General features: G+C 39.8%; 1 protein-coding gene across 1 annotated transcript in view; it reads right to left on the bottom strand.

Annotated features, from left to right (window-relative positions):
• Positions 1-13310, bottom strand: part of elfn2a (extracellular leucine-rich repeat and fibronectin type III domain containing 2a) — a 211215-nt gene that overhangs the window by 31497 nt on the left and 166408 nt on the right. The window contains exon 4 of the mRNA XM_020617853.1: positions 12768-12816. The gene's annotated coding sequence lies outside the window, so the exon portion shown is untranslated. The remainder of the gene's footprint in view (positions 1-12767; positions 12817-13310) is intronic.

Here is a 13310-nt window from a genome sequence, read left to right as displayed (position 1 = left end):
GTGTAGAAACCGACCCTAACAACACAAACGCTACAATTTCAGTAGGAGCATTCTATAATTTGGTAAGATTTTTTTTTTTTTAATTTTGTTGAGATAAAGGTTACTGACAAGATCAAAAAGCCTTAAAGCAATAAACAAATTTTTTTGGGTACTTTTATGTTTTAAAACTGAAAATGGGTCGGTGCCGACCCTAACACAAGAGGAAGGTTAAAGTTATTCTGTTAAAGCATCATCCAAAGTAGAGGAATTGTGCAACTTTTTAGTGTCTATGCATCTAAAAAGGTTTAAAAAAAAAGAGTTCTGGGAAAATACCCAGCAAACACTTCTCAGATCTATGATTGCAGTAAGAAAAGCACTGTCCAAGGCAAGCAGTGGAAATAGTGCACATCCATAGCCATGAACACTCACTTAGAATAAAAGGATATGATGATTAAAGATGCACTTACTCTTGGCACTGCATGACAGTACATCCACTGTGACATCTGTAACACTGTTCATGGAAAGCCTGATGTGGTGGGGAGTTCATTCACTGTGTCCTGTGAATGAACAGCTGACAGTCTGTGTGTGTGCAGACCTTTTCACATTATGAGAGATATGTATCCATGTGCACATACACACACTGTGTGGCAAAGTTTGTTCTAGGAATACAAAAAGGTGCATTTTCTTCTCAAAACCATCCTTTCAAATGGAATCACACAATGTGCCTTCTGATTCCATAAATTAACCACATTATCTCAAATTAAACTTGGAAGTGACAAATCAAAGAATAATAGTGTAATAAAAATGTTTACACAGTGATTTAGATCCTAGGTTGGCAAAAATAATGAGCCTGCTGTCTCTTTGGTTATCTATTCATGCCAATTATTTTTCCTCATAAATCCTGAATATCACATATATACTGCATAAATATGATTTGGAAGAGAGACAGAAGTCTGTTTATCATTCATCAGTGGACTTGTTCTCTACTTGAACATTAAAGATCTATAGTCTCTGCTATACAACCTGCACCATTTCCTTCTTGTCCATTACTGTCATCCCTCCTTTAGTCTTACTTTCTGCTCCCCTTTTGTTTAACTTTTGATCTTACTTCTAGCGTGACGTCCAATTATAACCCCTAATTGCCACCTAATCAGCTGTTTCACCGTGTTTGTCTGTCAACAAGCAAATACTGTTTGTAAAAGTGATGTCAGATGAAAAGATGAAGCAGATACAATACATTACACACAAGCAGACCAACTAATTCATTGCTCAGCCAAGAGTTTTCTCTTTGGACTGAGCTGTAGATTCACTAGTCAATGCATGTTCTGCCATCCATCTATAGAAATGATCACTGGGTACGAGAATAAGACTGCAGATGGAAGCAGCTGAAATGAGTTTCCTCCACAGGTATAAGTCTCGTTCCTTAGGGACAGGGTGTGCACGTCCAGAGGGAGGCTGAGATGTTAAATATCACCAAGATGTTTTATGCCACTTCAAAGCCAGAAACAGAGCTTTGTGGTTTATGCCGTGATGAAATCATACTGATGGGTGTCCAGTGGAGGCTTTGAAGCCATCACTCTAAATGTGGTTCAGTTTCAGGAGCATTACCTCCCATATTTGAGATTTGTCAGTTGACTGTTAAATGGCACTGCATTCACATGGTCTGCTGTCAGAAAATCAAAACCAACGAATAACAATAAGTCACTTGAGGAGACTAAGTTGAAAGGAAATGTAAGGCATGCCAAACCATAATGCAATGCTCAGAACTGAGCTCAGGCCTCATAAGAAACTGTGTAAAATCCCATACTGGTTTCAAATAAACCTTGACTACAGGACTGAAAAGAAAGGTGCAAGAGACCACATTCAGGATTTTGCTTTTGTCAGATGTTAAGGCTTTAAATCTCTCACCTGTTGTGAGCCACAAAGGCTTCAAATAAACTTGTCAGCTGACGTCCATCAGAGGTCACTGTAAGTGACCTTTGGGCATTCAAACCTTTATTTACACATCATGAGGATTATGATGACTGAGGCAAAATGCCCTTTGAAATATTCCCTCTGAAGTTATTAAAATGTCAAATACAGTTTTTCCTTTTGAAATGTACACTGTAGTATGTCAGAGAAATGTTTTACAACTATACTAAAAGACAGCAGATATTCATTTCTCTGACCAGTGTCACAGTCATGAAATGCTGGTAAAAGGGAACTTCTTAAAAGTTCTACTAAACATCTACATCACTGTGGATTCAGCAGACACACATTTAAAAATAAAGTCTAATCCTTTTATGTTTAATTTTATTAGCTGGCCTGATTACATAATTTTCTTTACAGTCAGCAGGGATGGGTGGATAATCAGATTTCAGATAACTGGCTTGGATCATGGTTTAATAAGGATAAAATAAATGATTTTGCTGTTTGAAAGCTGCACAGTCTTTCCTCTGTACAGTGCACAAGTGTTTGTTAATGAGGGCTTCAGTCATGAAGAAGCTCTCAGACAAACTGATAGAAGAGCACTGGGTGAAAGTAGAGCAGCTACTGCTCTCTGGTCAAACATGTGTTCAGTAGGAGCATCACTCCAGATAAAGTTGTGAGTTTATTCCAGCTGGCTCATATCACATTTATATAAGCTCACGTGTGGTGTTACATATAGTTTTCTAGTGCAGTGGCCTTGAACGCTGCAGGACTTTGTACCATACCTGACTGACAAGGTGCAGCCTATTAACACTCTGGGAGGAATAAAACCTGCAACGCACCTGCCCTAACAACAAATCCAAAGACAAAATTAAGACCTATGTGGTTTCCATGGATAAAAAACTGATCAAATACAAAAACATGTTTTGTCACTTATGAGCTGAGATGCTGAGATAAACTTAGTGCCACCAAAGTGTAGTGGGAGTAATGAAATTATAAGTAAAACTGCTCAAAGTACTGCATCATGTCAGAATTCTAAAACTAAAGCTTCAGTTGAGCTAAATCAACATTACTTTTATTATTTACACCTACTGTGAAATGTCCAAAGGCTCATCCGCAGACGTTTCTCCATTAATACTGTAGGTCCAATAAACCTACCTCACTACTCCATCATGCTTAGAACAAAAGGATAAGTCACTATCTGCTTAAAATAATTGTATATGTTATAATCATACACATATATACAGTGGTTTTGCATAATATGTTCTTATAATTAAGTCAGTGTACATTAGTCTTCTCAACACACCTCAGTCAGAGAGCGGACATTAACCACAGAGCAGCAGTTTCATTAGATTTAATTCATTTTAAATCATCTTAACCTGTTCAGTGATTTTTTTCAACACATGAGAAAATGTTGCTTTCTAATCCTGTCAGACATGACAGTGATTATAGGCAGATCATACTTTAATCCTCCAGTGTGTTAAATAGATGAGAAAACAATTGGGGGAAAAGCTAAATCTGGAATTCTGCTGCAAAGCCAGACTAATAAAAATATCAAAACTAATTCAGATAGTCTCAAGTGCTTCTGTTTTAGCTGGCAGGAGATTGGGCGTTATCATGACCTGAACAGATCTGAAAATCCTGGTTTTAAAACATTTGTGTGAACATGCATAAGTCGTCTACACTTACACACTGAAGATAAAAGCAACGTGGTCAAAACCTTGGAGATCTGTTTTAAACTGAATGTGGCCATCTGGTCTCAGAAGTCATTTCCTGAACCGATGACTTATTGAGGTTTTCACCCAGTAATCACCATATGTGAAAATGGACAATCACGAGTTCAGTTATGATGTTAGATTTCAATTCTCCTTCTAAGAGACTAGTCTTCATTCTGCTTCACTTACTCACCCTGAACAAAGTGGTAGAAGTGTGAAAAGCTTTGGAGCGTAACATGTTTGTCTTTAAATTCGAGTCAGTACAACCTGGGAATACCCAGCACTGGCAGCGTGGAAGCCAAACCCTGTAGACACTAACAGTACATGTGTTTATTTGTGTTTGTTTCTGACCTTCAGAAAGTTAGAGGGAAGCAAAGACAGATGGGATGTGGAGACAAAGAAACGAACTGAACCTTTTCAAGTCTGCAAAATGTTGTAATTCAAACAGCAACTGAAACATTCATAAAAACTTGCAAATTTCCAACAGAACCTGCAGTTTTAGGAACTAATAAGTGGACAATTTGTATGGAATTCAACAAACCCAAAGTTTAATCAAGCGTTTGGCGTTTCAGAGCCTCAGGCCTTTCCTGAAAATTACACATTTGTCTTTTAAAGATTTTGTTGCAGTGAAGATTTTTCTAGAGTTAAGAACCAATGTGAATTATAGTACATTATACAGCCAGTAATATATAGCTGTATATGTATATGCATTATGTACGTATATACTGTATGTATTACTCACCTATTGTATCTCATGACATCTGTGGTGGCACCAATGTGATCTGTAAAACCCTCTATAAACCAAAAAAGTCTTTGCAACAAAGACTCAAGATCCAGAATTCCTCCACATAAAGACGATAAAGAAAAAAAAAGTCGTACATGCTGTAGGATCATGACAAACAGTAAAATATGCAGAGCAGTGTCCTATTACTTTACAGACACTAAAGGGTAAGTTTGGCATCATATGAAGTGTACAGTGTGCTCTCACACTGACGAGACTAGGTTAAGCTGTTCTCTACTGAAAACCCCGTGCATCTCATTCGAATGCCAAAGGGTCCTTGACAAAGCGCCAGTGTTTTATACCCTTAGATGTGGCCTCGATCACTCACAGCTGTGACAATACAGTTGCAGTAAATCTGATGCTGTTAAACCTACAGTATCCATCCATCCATCTAGTCATCATCTATACCACTTATTCCTGAATCCCAGCTGACACTGGGCAGGCGGCGGGGTTCACCCTAGACCTGTAAGTGATGACCACAAGGATGTGTGTGTGTGTGTGTGTGAAGGTCAAAGCCCCTACAGGTGCTCTGCAGGTTTAACTGGGTCAGTGTCCTGTTCTCTGAAAACCTGCTATAACGGTGCTAGGTTGATTTATACCAGGTTTAAAATGGCTGTTTCATGAAAACACACACTTTCCTATTTTTTCTTCCCTGGTCCTTCGTTCCCATCAGCTGTTCTCAGCTTTTTTCCTCCCCGTTTGCCTTTTTCACCTGCTCCCTCCTCCTCTCTCTGACTCTCTGATTTCAGATTTCTGGGTTTCAGTGGGGCGCCCTCTTCTTTCTACTTTCTCCTCCCTGACATTTTAATCTGCTTCTCAGTCGCTCACTGACCTTTTTCCTCTCCCCCTCTATTCTTTCTGTAGTTTCCCCTCTCACTTCACCTTTTTTCTGTCTCTCACTTTCTTCTCTTTCTCCCCTCCACCAGTCCTCTTTATCATCATCCAGTCATTGCCAGTATTTCTTTTTTATCTATCAATACAATCTTCTTCTTTTCACATTCTAATTGCCTACCTTGTTCCCTTCTCCTTTTTCAGCATCCATTTTCTTTCCTCTGTCCACCTCTCTCTCCTTCCTCCCTCTTGGTATTTGACACAATAGTAACTGACATTTCTGGCTCATGCCACTGCCTTCTTCTCCCTCTTGGCCTTTTTATACCACCTCCAGGGCTTCTTTTTTCCTTTGTTTACATCATTTTTCTTAATAGCTTCTTTTTTGATCCATCTCCAATATTTCCATCAGTCTTCCTCTCATTAATCTCTCCCATATGAAAGGAGGAAGCCCTTGGCTTTCCCTCTGGCTTTTACTTCACAACTCAAATTGTCCTTTAGATTCTGAATGTCCTTGTCTTCTCACTTCTTATGTGCATATTGCAGAAGTGACTAGTATTATTATCACAATTTATAGCATCACCACCAGTGGACTTTTGTCCCCTTTCTCCAACATAAAAATGTCTCTCGTCCCTTTTCTCAGTTACTTTTCTTGCCTGCACCCTTCACTACCTTTATCTTGTCAGTTTTTTTACAAAGTAGCGTGGCAATGGTGAAAGTCAGGTGTACACAGTTTAACCATTCCAAACCCTTCCAGCAGGACTAGTGACCCAGAACAGATCGTCCACCTGACCCTTTGTCTAAACACAGCGCTGTGAGGCGATAGTCAAGCAATGTTCTCTCTGCCCTGTGGCACGCATGATGGCTGCTCGTGGAGCAAGGATATGACCTGTACCAAAGTAGGGCAGCGTGTGCCTGCAGGTAGAGCTAGAAAGAACCAACGATGGAAAGCAGGGAATAGCAAATACGGATGGTGTATGGTTGCATTTGTGGATGTGTGGCCCTATTTTAATCTGATCTCAGCTCATAGGTTTCTTTGTTGTAATATATCTTTTCTCAGCTGTGTAGAAAAACAGCAGTTTATCTTCCAACTTTGACTTGGAACTCTCAGGTGTTATTAAATTAAAATGTTCATGTACTGGCCAAAGGGCACTAAGTGTAAAACATGCACAGCGTTTCTTGCTGTGTTTATTTTTGCTATCTAATGAAATGCTAGAACCGCAGCGAGCGTTAAGTATTGCTTGAATATTGTTTTCTTCTCTCGTCTTGTGATCATGACTTTATAGTTCAGTCCATCACTGACCTTTGGACAACCAAACAGCCCCCCCTATGCACTCTTTACAGTATACTGTATATGAATAACTTTACATTGTACAACCTGTTGTCAGAGTGGATTTGTAAGAGCTAGAGTTGAAGAAACAAAATGAGGCATAGGTTCAGGATCCCGCTGACGGAGCCCAGACATCCTGGCAGCAGCAGCACCACCACAAGCCAGGGCACATTAAGAACTGCTGGAAGCCAAACAGGCAGAGCTATTAGTCAGTTAAAAATGACAAATATGAATGAGGATGATGAATATTGAAGTATGTGTGGGAAAAAAATGAAAGAGGAGGTTATTTTGGTGGCATACATTTGAAATAAGTGCGTTTTAGAATATCTTTTTTATCTGGCTGACTTATTTCCTTCCTCACTTCTAAGGATTAAGTGAAAACTAACTGTATCTAATTATTGTATATGTAGTGAGTAATTGCAGTGCAAAGGTAAAGTATAGCCTTATCCTCTCCTATCTCTTCTTTTATTCCGTTTCTTATCAGATGGAGAGCAGGGATTAACAACTAGTGGAGAGACGAGAGCAAGTGCAGGAGAAGCAGGAGGCAGAAAACTCTTATCTGGTTTCTTTGTATAGAGTTTGCACTCTGTGGATGATTTATGCTGATACCAACTAGGTCAAGAGGGAGAGTGGAAAGTGGTGGCAGGTGAGGAGACCTACATAAGTAAAGGATAAAAAGATGACTGGTTGGATGGAGAATGAGTGAAGTGGGTTAAAATGATGACTTGAAAGTCGAGAAATGAAGCGGTAGATGGGAAAAGTGAAGCATAAAGGAGAAAAGGGGGGAAAAGCCTCAGTGCAAAAAGGGAAAAACAGAACAAAAACTATGGAAACAGAAAACTGTAGGGTCACTGTGACTAAGATGTTACATGTTCCTTTACACTTTCTTACTGATGTGAAGCTACTCCAGGCTTTGAATGGCAGTGTTATGAAAAAAGCTTCTTTTTTCACTTTCAGTCCTTTAGCCATGACTAACAATGTTCTAATAATACAGCACTGAGCACACAATGGTCCTTTAGACACAAAGCACTGACAGACCTCATGATGGATCAAGCTCAGGTACTTTCTTGACAAGTGCTCAGTGAGTAACTGGAGTGAGACATTGTCATTACCAGTTAACACCTGTGCCTTCACTGGCCTGCCATTTTGGGCTTTGACATGCAATTTAAGTAAGAATGAAAAGGAGAAAAAAGTACAACCTAATGTGCAAAACAATATCAAATTAAATCATCATATAGTTAGCTAGTATACTGTACTTTAAAATTAAAACCAGCATTTCTTTTTTTGTATAACATTTTATTTGTCTTTATTTCACAGCTAATTTCACCCCAGTGCAGGAACATGGGCATGTTCATGTAGATCTTTTAAAAAGTCTGGTAAACAGAAAGGTTTTTAGCCAAGTTAGCCAGACTTTACCAACCAGTGGACCGAGTTGCTACCTACCAACCAGTGAGTCAAGCTCCAGTGAGAACCCTTCTAATACAGACAGAGAAGAAAACAACAAATGAAACAACACTGTCATTCCATACGTTGCTGACACAGAAGACACCACATCCCTGTGCATTTCAAACCCAGCAACATCCTGAGACAGAAGCTGTATTTGGCAAACTACACAACAGTTCTACAAGCACATGACACAGCACAAGAAAAGACTCATCAATCCACCTGTATCTGACGGACAAGCAACACTGAAAAGAGCCTACCTGTGTTTGGCTGCACCGTGGAAGTCAAAACCCCCTGGCACTAAGAGTGTGAAACTGCAGGTGTGACAGTGACATGTTCACTGACTGTTTGAGCCCCAAGCTACATTTACAATCCTCAAGTGTTACGTGGAACTATTATTATATTAAGTTATTATTAGGATCATTAGGTGGTTACTCTTAAAGGACAAACCACCTGGCAGGAACAGCATTAGCAGTATTCACACACTCTATTCTTACTCCTCTTTTATGCTGTTTATGTTTCCATTTCTCTTCTGTTCTCTTTGACTGCTGCTGCAATGTTTCCCCAGAGTTCAACTTTTCACCTTGAATCAGAATGTTTTGATAGTCCCACCTTCATCCCCTTCAGTAGGATATTCAAGCTCCTGTCCTGACACTTCTTAACCAACACTTGCCACTCATCTTGACAAGCTGTTTACTTTAAAAATAGTCTCTATCCTAAGGCTGAGGTGACTGACAGGCATGAAGCCAAACAGGAGCTCCAGGAGTAAAATGGTAAACTGAGCCAATTTATGAACAAAATCACTTCACTGTATTTTAAGTGGGTTTGGCTTTTCAGTCTTCTTTGTCTTTCTGTTTGCAGAACTTCAAGATCATTTTATGAAATCCAAAACAAAATCAGTGATTTTCCTTTACAGGTGCAACAGCTTAAACATTTTATATAACATTACAAGAGCGCCATACTTATTGGCAGTGCTTATGCCAAGCAGCCAGCACTGCAGTCATTCCTCTATATACAAAGAGAGTGATTTTTATTGATAGTTGTTTGTCACTGGGTAGGGTAGTATATGTTCCCTTAGGTTTTGCTTGCATTTGTGATAAGCAATTAACAAGCAGCTAACAAAACAAAAGCCTTAATGACAGAGTTGAGAAAGAAAACAAATGCAGATGCTTCAGAACAGCACTGGCAAAGTTCAAATGTTTGTTAGTGGAAGATGGAAGCATTTGTGTCTCATAGTAACAGAAGATACTTCAATACTTGGGCCAGTGTATGGATAATGTATGGCACATATCATTGTATCACTGCTGTACTCTACAGGTTTGTTCTTCTCCATAGCATTCAAACTAAATCTTTTCAACTAAGTCTTCTGACAAATGAGGGACTCAGATCAGACCGACTCTTACCATGCTAACCGTCAGAGTTAAACTTTGGCAGCAATCAACTGCGGATGCATCTCGTTAGCACGGTTCACTGGAGGCCTGTGCTACTTCAAACACCTTCAAGCTGCTGCTGCTGCTGCTGCTATTGCTGAGCTTGCTGCCTGCTGCTGGCTATAAATAGAAACCAATCTGCAACCCCACCTAATGAGCACAATCCACTTCAGACCTGTCAACAACCAGCCACTGTGTGTGTGTGTGTGCGCGCGCACGCGCCTGTGTGTGAGGATACAGCTGACCACGCTGTTTTGATCTTGGGTCTAAAATCACTGCTCTGCCCAGGAGTATGTGCATGTGTGAGTGAAAATGTGGGTGTGTACATACAGTATGTGTGCATTACGTTTTTGCTATCTTTTGTTGCTAAATATAGAAAAAGTAATTTTCCAAGTTGCCTTGGCAGGATGACAGCTGCACGACAAGGAAATTGCCCTCTCTCTTTATCTTTATCTTAAGACCCCTTTCTTTCTTTCTTTCTTCTCTTTTCTCAGTTTTTTCTTCTCCATCTTGCTTCTCACCTTGCTAAGTCTATAAATACACTGACACTGATGTCAAATTTTAGATTGGTGCCTCAAGTGTACTGAACTTGCTTTCTCAGGTTTATTTTTGCATTACAACTGATGGAAAGAAAAAACTTTGGACAGAACTGTAAACTAGGTTAGTCAGCTCACAGTTGTATGAAATTAGGGAAACCTATGTTTCTAGATTAAAAGAGTTTGAGAGAAGATGGGTTTTCCTTGTTTGTCTGATTAAAAAAGAAACATGCTTAGGTTCCAAGATATTTCCCTCATTATTTGTCCCATGTTGGCTTTTTTAATGATAGCTCATCTGCTCTCTTCTCATTCGGTGACAGCTAACTGCCATCGCTGGCTGGTGGTTGAAAGCCTTCTTTCTCTCTTTCTGCCCTTTTCAATGAATTGTGTTACAAACCTCCTCTAATTAGTGCAAACATGGCTCAATAGCTACAGATCAATGGTGCTCAGCCGCCTACTGGGAGTGACGCCCTGGGGACAGATCCACACATCTGTCACACAAGGGAATATGACACAACAGAAGGACTCTCAGCCCATGTGATGAATGCTGTCAACGTTTCAAGGGAAAAGAAAATTATAAAGTCCACTGTACAAAGAGATTGGTTCTAAAATGCTATGTACATGGCAAGGGGACAGTCTGCTTTCTTTGCTTTTCTGCTTTTGACACTTAATGTGGTAATCTGTAAGACTGTGGTGGGTGTGGAGTGGTAATCTGTAAGACTGTGGTGGGTGTGGAGTGGTGTGTCATTCGTATGATCTGTCGGTTGGTTCACCACTTTGGTTCTAGTGGAATATCTCAGCCACTGGTGGATGGATTACCATGAAAACTGGAGCGCATATACTTGGTTCCCAGCGGATGATTTCTAATTGCTTTGGTGATCCAGACCCTTCTTCTGCCAAAACCATCAGCTTCAACAGACACTGTAGTCCAGAGTTAAATGACTACTGGACAGATTGCAATGAAAACTGGTACAGACATTAACATTTCCACAACTATGAAATGTAGTACTTTGGTGACTGGCTGGCTTTGAATCCAGTGCCATCATCCTCAAAATTTAGATTTAACCAGTACAGGTATGACCAGTTACTTGCAAAACTAATTACATTCCCATCAGCCTGAGCTGTATTTTCTGCTAATAAGTGAAGGTTAGCATTGTTAGCCTGTTAGCATACACCGACTGTAGTTCACAGCAGCCTTACAGAGACACTAGCATGGTTTTAGGCTCTCAGTTTTGATTCAGAAAACATCAAGATCACAATTAAACTGCATCAAAGTGGATTTTAACAATAGAATTAAATACATAACGTTTATTTACAAAATAATATTGCAGGATATCATTCAGACTGATGCTGTTGGTAGTTGTAATGTATATACTGCAGAGCGTACATGCACTATACTGTACATGCATTCATAATGAACACCTATAATATAGTCCACTCTCTCAGTGTGCTGAATTAAGCACCCTCTCAACAGCTGTGGATTTCACCCTTGAGTTATTATTAGAATATATAGCAATAGGTTTGTTTTAGTCAATGGACATTGGAAAATATGCTCTGAAGCGCACTAGTGCCACAAACGACTGCCACAACTCATGTTAATTTGCTGTAATTGTCATCTTCATCTGTTATTTTCCTGCTGTGAGTTTGAACAATCAGTTTGTACTGATAAACAAAGCGCAGACACAAACATGCTGTATAAAACATACACAATGTCTAAACGAGGTCCTGCACTAATGTTTTCACAGTGACAATTTTAAGATTTGAGAAGTTCCAGATTGATATACTGTCTGAATATCAGTAGACTCAAAGGTCTGCCTACTAATACTAATCTAGTAATCGAAGATTGAAATGCACTGTACATTTTGTCCTGCATTCACCGGGTTTTTAGTGGAGCCGCAGTGGCCATATGATAACCTGGAGGATGAAGAAGAACCGAACTGAGCAAAAGATGTGGCATGAGATTCTTTAACATTTCCACTATGTGGTCTCATTAACTGGGCTTTGGTTCAGAGGGGGACTCTCCTCCTGTCAAAACAAATCTTTGTGTCACTCCCAACAGGAACTACTGGGAAAATAGCTGCTGAGTATTTACTGCCAGCTGACACTGTTATCACATTATAGCGAGAAGTTGACCAGCAGGCCACACACACACACGCACATGCACAGTAAGTGCTCACTATTAAGTGTCACAGATAATGCTAAAGAAATACTGTAGCATTTTATTAGAAGAGGCATGAATATTGTATGAATATAACATATTTTGCGTGTTTTTTTAAGCTAGAGATCTTTATGTTGTGGTTTATTTTGAGTCGGTTATATATTTAAGATGAACACACACTTTTCCTTAAAGATAAGAAAATAAAGCACTAGGAAAACTTTATCAGCGTCTTCATGGTAGGAGGGCCCCCAAGTGTTTTGGTCAAAGACACACTGACAAAGATGGACGCGCTTGCTACAGAGCATCTGACCAGATAATCTCCAGGTGTGCAGGAAGGGCACTTTTATCCACCAGAATAAACTTACTTTCTTCAAATTTGGCACAAATGTCCACTTGGATTCAAATATGAACTGATCAAAGGTTAAGGTCTCTGACCTAATATCTGTCACATTCTTGTGAATTTAACTGGTTCGCTACGGCAGCAAAGCAGTCATTTTATTTGTCTTCTGTACCAGTTAGTGCGCATCATAAAAGCATAAAGTCACTCTGAGCAGAGACTCCTATCCATGCAGGACATCATAAGTCCTTGATGTGGGCAAACGGCATTTTCATGCATTAGTCTATGTCTCTACAGAATACAAGACAATGGGAGTAATTACCTTGAGTTTGATGTCCTCAGATTGTCTGGCAGTTTTCAGCAATGAAAGCCTGAAATAAACAAAAAAGAAAAAAAAAGCTGAATCAACCATAAGCGCCACACACTGAAGCAGGGGCTGGTCCTTGCCTGACACACAACAGCGAGTGGAGGACAATTAAAAGAGAGGGTCCCTGATTGGTGCATTTGTCTACATCAACGAGAGCCAAGCAGGAAACGAAGCAGCTAGGCAGGCTTTACACGGAGGAACAAAGCAGGAAGACACAATCACAGTGATATCACATGAAAAAAATAACCGTGGTCATGAGCAAATGCATTTTCTCAAAACAGATGTAGCTCATATGTGAGCAGCTTAACAGTACCCAGTGACATTTAGCCAAACAGCCTGATTATGTTCCCCGTTAGGAACATATCAGTTCAAGCTAAGAAAAGTTGGCCATTAGTTGGCCTCCGAGGCATGCTGGGAAGCTCTGAGAAGGAAAAGCAAATGCATAATTCTGACTGTTCCCTTCGTAAACAAGCACAATCAGACTGCTCAGTGTGAGAT

Source organism: Monopterus albus, unplaced genomic scaffold, assembly GCF_001952655.1.
Source record: "Monopterus albus unplaced genomic scaffold, M_albus_1.0 scaffold195.1, whole genome shotgun sequence".
Classification (NCBI taxonomy): domain Eukaryota; kingdom Metazoa; phylum Chordata; class Actinopteri; order Synbranchiformes; family Synbranchidae; genus Monopterus; species Monopterus albus.
Note: the sequence above shows the minus strand (reverse complement) of the source record. Positions and strands in the feature narration are given on the sequence as shown.